At 37.7% G+C, this 5,926-nt stretch overlaps 1 non-coding gene across 1 annotated transcript; it reads left to right on the plus strand.

The window, feature by feature from the left end:
• Positions 1 to 4,753: 4,753 nt before the first annotated feature.
• LOC129496534 (U6 spliceosomal RNA) lies at positions 4,754 to 4,859 on the plus strand. The gene has a single exon (XR_008661808.1). It is a non-coding gene; the product is annotated as a U6 spliceosomal RNA (small nuclear RNA).
• Positions 4,860 to 5,926: the final 1,067 nt, after the last annotated feature.

Raw genomic sequence — 5,926 nt, forward strand, 5'->3', positions numbered from 1 at the left:
TTCCTTCTCTCTGGGATAGCAACTGACAATATTCTGAGAGAGGCCTTGCCCTCAGCCTGGGTCTCAGAGTAGACATGCTGAAAAAGACACCCCAGCCAATATCTGATACCCTATAGCTTGAGCAAGAAACATTCCTCTGTGGTTGAGCCACCAGAAGGAGGGTTAGTCTTCATGGCAGCATCACCTTGGTTGACTTAGAATTTTTGCAAAGGTCCTGTCATTGGAATGTGGGGGCACTTGCCTTAATTTCTTTTTTTTTTTTTTTTTCTTCTCTTATAGCTAAGGCCTTTCCTGAAGCTGAGGCAAAGTGTCCCATTGAACTCTGCAAGTACTCATCTTTGGGGTTGACAGCATAGCGCTGACCTAGAGGTAGAGAGTGCCTGGCTCCTAATCCTGAGCACACCCTTCACTGTCTCTGTGTCCTTAGGCAAGGTGCTTGACCACATAGTACTTCAGTTTACTCATCTGCAAAACAAGGGTGAATGTTTCTGTTGCATAGGTTATCATGAGGACAATTATAGTTAATATTTTAATGAGCTTGGATTAGGGCCAGCCACGTAGCAAATTCTACATGTGTGCTTATTCATAAATGGGATACTTTGCTGAACTCCACCTCTCTTCCAGGCTAGCCAGATACAGCTGAATTATCTCCAGCTTGATGCTCTCCTTTGTTCTGCTCACTGCTTTGCTTTGGGAGGGGCTACAGTTTATCCTTATCTGTCTGTCTGTGTTGAAAGGCTACATCCTTGAGTGAGGACATTCACCACTACTTGCAGAAAGTTCTTAATTTCTTTATGCAACAATTGATCACATTACCACCATCAAATACTTCTCAGTTCTCATCTAATTAATTTCTGTAACTCTGGCCATTCCGATTTCTCTTTAGACAAATCTGTGCGGTGCAGAAGTGAGCTTTCCCGCAGAATGCTCTGAAAAATACCAGGGGCAGCTACTTCATTATGAGAATTGAACATGCTTTAAAATTTGTGTTATTGTATCTACGACCCACTCTAGCTTTGACCACAGGAGGGGATAAATTGCTCCAGAATTTTGGAGGTGGAGGTAGTGTTAGAGCAGCTTTCTAAATTGATATGACAGTCAGAATCAAGTTCTCTTAACTTACTTTATTGAAATTACTGATATGCTATTGGAAGATTGACTCTGTGCATTGCTGTCAAACAAACTCTTGCTGCTTCTAACTAGTGTCATTCCTATCGGACCATTTGAGGGCTAAGGACTTACAGGTGAGGTTAGGTGTGGCTCTAGAACTCTGGGATTTATTAAATGTCATGGGAGCTGGTCGGAAATGAACTGCTAGAAAAATGCCAAGTCTCTTCTTGAGTATGGTGCTTTTATTTTGGATACAATTCGTTACTTGCTATTCTTTTTTTTAATACATTTCACAATTACATTTGTATTACAGTAACTCTCAGAGTCTCATAGTTAGAATATATTATAATAGGGGATCACTGGGTGGTGCAGCGGTTTAGCGCCTGCCTTTGGCCCAGGGCACGATCCTGGAGACCTGGGATCGAATCCCACGTCGGGCTCCCGGTGCATGGAGCCTGCTTCTCCCTCTGCCTGTGTCTCTGCCTCTCTCTCTCTCTCTCTCTCTCTCTCTCTCTCTCTCTGTGACTATCATAAATAAATAAAAATTAAAAAAATTAAAAATTCTTTAAAAAAAAGAATATACTATAATAGACAAAAGCTATAGGTAGTTTTACAGTAATTTAAGAGAAATAATTTTTTCCATTAATTGTTAAAAGATTCTCTTTCTCCACTTCCCAGGTAGGAACTTAGAGAAACGTTTCTATGAAATCTAAGATAACCTTGGAATGAATCTAGTCTTTTAGAGTATATATTCTCCTTGAGCATTTATTAGGACTCTAACATTTTATTCTGCTGTAAATTTTAGTTGCTATCCTATTCTTTACAACCAACTTTTCAAGGTTTAATGTCAATTCCTAATTTGACTTTAAACTTGGCAAGTTTTTGAGAGCATGTGGTATAATATGAGCTTCAACTTCCCTCACTCATCTCTCCTGCTTTTGTTGAATTCCTTTGGGAAGCAGCGAAGACAGCAAGAGGTGTGTCAACATCAATTGTGATTGTTATTTGTGGGAAGGAGATGTGCTCAGATTCTTGCTGAAAGCAAGCTCTATACAGCTCTTAGGTAAGGAATAGCACAGAGAAATCCATGTATAGGAGGGAAATCTCAAACAGGAGTTAAAGTCATTGGTTTGTATGTTTTCTGAATAAAATGGTTCATTTTATCTAGTATTGTGCACAATATAACCAAAGAAAAGTTAAGTGATAGAGCTGTGTTTTGTGCAACTGTTTTGGCAGAGTTTGGATTTTCAAAACTAAAGCTCAGGCTTCTGGAAAAAGTAAGATTCCTTGTCTGCTTTCAGTTACATGCCTGAAGTTCACAATAGGTCAGAATCCTATAAATTGTACCTGGATTTCCTTTAGAAATAATTTTACATTGTAACCATGACTAGATTAAAGACCTGACATTCAGAATAGAAGTTACCACAAATGCCATATTTATCTTACAAAAAATGAAATTTATATACTATAGCAAATATTAATCTACTAAACAAGGGCCAACAGTAACCAAACAGAAGCCTTATTCTAATGCGAGTCTGCATTATAGTTTACAACATGAAATTCTTATTTTATCCTTTCATAAATCTTGCCTAATTTTAACATGGTAAATCAAAGAGATTTTTAAAATCAGAGTTAAAGAATTCCAAACTCACATTTTTGGGGGTAGATTTTGATAAATAGCTTTGGGGGAAATTGGGTAGAGTCAGAGTATTCCAACCTTTATAAGAAATAATCTGATGTGATTCCTTTTCTGAGTTATTATAAATTTATCTTCAGAAACCAATGTCTATCCTTCCAGGAGACCTTCAATTTTATCTGTCACCTTCTTCCATGCTCCTTAGCTTCATATCCTACTTGTCTCAATATTATACCTAAAATTTATTGAGATCTAATTCCATGCAGATAATCTGCTAAGGGACTGGTTGCTGACTGTAAAGCAACTATCATTATCATTCTTTTGCCAGTGAGGACATATGTCTCAAAATCAGCAGTGAACCTGATACTCAAAAGCAGATACACTTGTTGCCAAAGTCTAGGCTTTCACTGCTCTATAACTCTACCTGCTAAAGTTTCCATCTTATTTTAATACATCATTTGCATAAAATCAGAGAACTGAGAACTGTCTAGAGAAAACAACTTCTATATCTTCACATGCTTTAAACTGTATGTTAGGTTTTCTAAATTTATGAAATTAATGAAATCTGTTGTCTTTCACATTTATTTTAAACAATCTTCCCTCCATGCATCATTTGGCTCTTCTTAAATCTTTCAAGACTGTATCACGTAAACCTCACAAACCTTTGTTAGGTTACAGGTTTTGTTGCCCACAGGTTTTAGTGAAACCACTTGTCTGTCCCAGCCCAGTTGCCCAGCTCTATGGCAGAAAGTGGAGGTCCAGCATTTTGGGTCTAGGGCAGATCAATCTCAGAGAGGGAAGGAACAACCTCCCAGGCCAATGTAAGGACAGCTTCCTGTTCCCTCGTAGCTAAAGCTCGGATAAGACGTCCTGCTTATGAGACCCATCATCCCATTGCCTGAGTGAAGATTCTTTACACTCACCTATGAGGTGATTATTATTTGTATACCTCATTTGTCATGTATATATTCAGGCTTAGAAAACTCATGCAGCTAGAAAAGTCATGCAGCTAATATAGTAGGGTCACTTCGGTGGCATATGCTAAGAGCTGAGATTCTAGATCAGTTGTTTCTGAATTAGAAGAAATTGCAAAGAGCTCCACGTGCCACAGAAGACATGTTAGAACAAGGAGTAATTCAAGATCTGGAGAACATATGAGGAGGCCTGAGGCAGTAACCCTGCTCTCCCTGGACAGACCACCACACCTACAAAGAGGAGACGGATAATCAAAACTAAACTTCCGCCTACATCTGAGAAACTGCATGCTTACATTGACCATATGCATATGCATGGCTCATATACTGCTTGTATTTACTTTAATGCAACGATTCACTGCAGCCCTATTATGGTTACATCGCAATAGAAGACAGTGAGGATGGCAGCATTATTATTAATTATTCGTGTGGAAAATGAAAAGGCTGAGTCGAACCCAATTATATGGAAACAAATGATTTCGAGAAAGTGTCACTGTCTTTTTAAAACTTAAAATCCAAGCAGTGCTTGCCTCTGCCATTACATATATGAGTTTCTATTTGTTTATTTCTAAAATAGCTATTCATCTGAAATCTACATCCTGTGGAGTGACTGCACGTGCTTAATTGCTTGCCCCTAAGCAAACCATTACTGCAACTATAACTCTATTACAGTATGCACAGAGGGGAGAAATAGCGTTTAAGTAAAGTTTTACACCCTCTTTTGCAACCAATCCCCCCCTTCCATTTTAAATTAATTTATTTTATTTAACGCTGGTTTTTTTTTTTTTTTTTTTTTTTTCTCTCAGAGGGCCAAGAGATACTGGAAGGTCCAGTTATTGTACTTTACTTTTCACGCATGGTTAAAAGTCAGAAGAAAGCAGACCTGCTTTGCATCTCCCACTTTTCACATGCAGAAAAACAGAATGAGCTTATTAATACACAAGCAGATTGTGAGCATGAATCAAGTATATGTTAATTATTTATTAGGTAACGCATGGGGTGGTACTAGTGTTTTTCGAGAAATCTATATCCTGTGCTCACTTTGGCAGCACATTTACAAAAATTAGTCTGATACAGAGAAGACTAGCATGGCCCCCAGAACGGATGACATGCAAATTCGGGAAATATCCATATCCCTTTGGTGCCTAACTCTTCATGTCCCTTTTCTGTTCAAAATAGTAAACTGTGTCATTTCCTTAGGTTCACTTGTAAAGTATTGGGGTTTCAGTCTCTTTATCTTGGCACAGCTAATGGGTCAACCACTTTCTGATAATCATCTGAAATAGATTTAATACATATATATTTGTTTCTTATCTTGAGTCTTTAAATTGCAATCAAAATGAAGAGGGAAAAAGGGAAAGAGGAAGTGAATATCTCAAATTATCTGTGTTCTGATTTCCTAAAGAATCCACAGCTACAACCTCCCACCAGAGGATTTACAAAATACTTCTTGACTTGTCTGTTTATCTACTTTTCTATTTATTTGTTTGTCCATTTTCCTTCTTGAGGCAAAGGGGACTGCTAATATTTTTTAGGCTAACCATAGTGTCCAACTGCATCAAATTTAGATTTTTCACTTTCTTTTAATGAGATATAGTCTGGAAAATCTTAGTCAAAGAAAAATTTGACTAATGTGATTTGACTAGAGATACTTGACTAGTATGATTTCGCTTTCTTATATGATCCAATTAAAAAAAATCATGGACAAGGAGAAATGAATGGCTGATATACCTGAAAAGACAAGTGTTGAAAGTGGGAATTGTTGCATCACTGTCATCCTTTCTCCACTGTTGTGCTCATATGCCATTTTTGGCAAAGTCCCTGGCTGCCACTGCCATCACTGAGAGCGCATCAACTTCCATGTTGCCCGGTGAGTGCCCTGAGCATCTTCCACCAGAGTTCTCAGTCTCCCCAACCCTCTCTTGGATCCACTGAACTGTATCATTTCTCCACCCTCAGCATAAAACCTTGGTGTTCTATAACTTGCCCTTTAAAAAGAAAAAAAAAAAAAAGATGGAAAAAAATGAAAATAGCTAAGATAACAGACATAGGTAATAAGTAATAAAAACTAAATAGCACATAAAATTTTGGAAAAAGTCTGGCCTTCATGGTAATCCAAGAAATAATAAGAAACTATCCTGATAATTTGATGATAATATAATTATTTTAATGGTAATGGAAACTGGTGCAATCTTTTGTTAGCCCA

This window comes from Nyctereutes procyonoides, unplaced genomic scaffold, assembly GCF_905146905.1.
Source record: "Nyctereutes procyonoides isolate TBG_1078 unplaced genomic scaffold, NYPRO_anot_genome, whole genome shotgun sequence".
Classification (NCBI taxonomy): domain Eukaryota; kingdom Metazoa; phylum Chordata; class Mammalia; order Carnivora; family Canidae; genus Nyctereutes; species Nyctereutes procyonoides.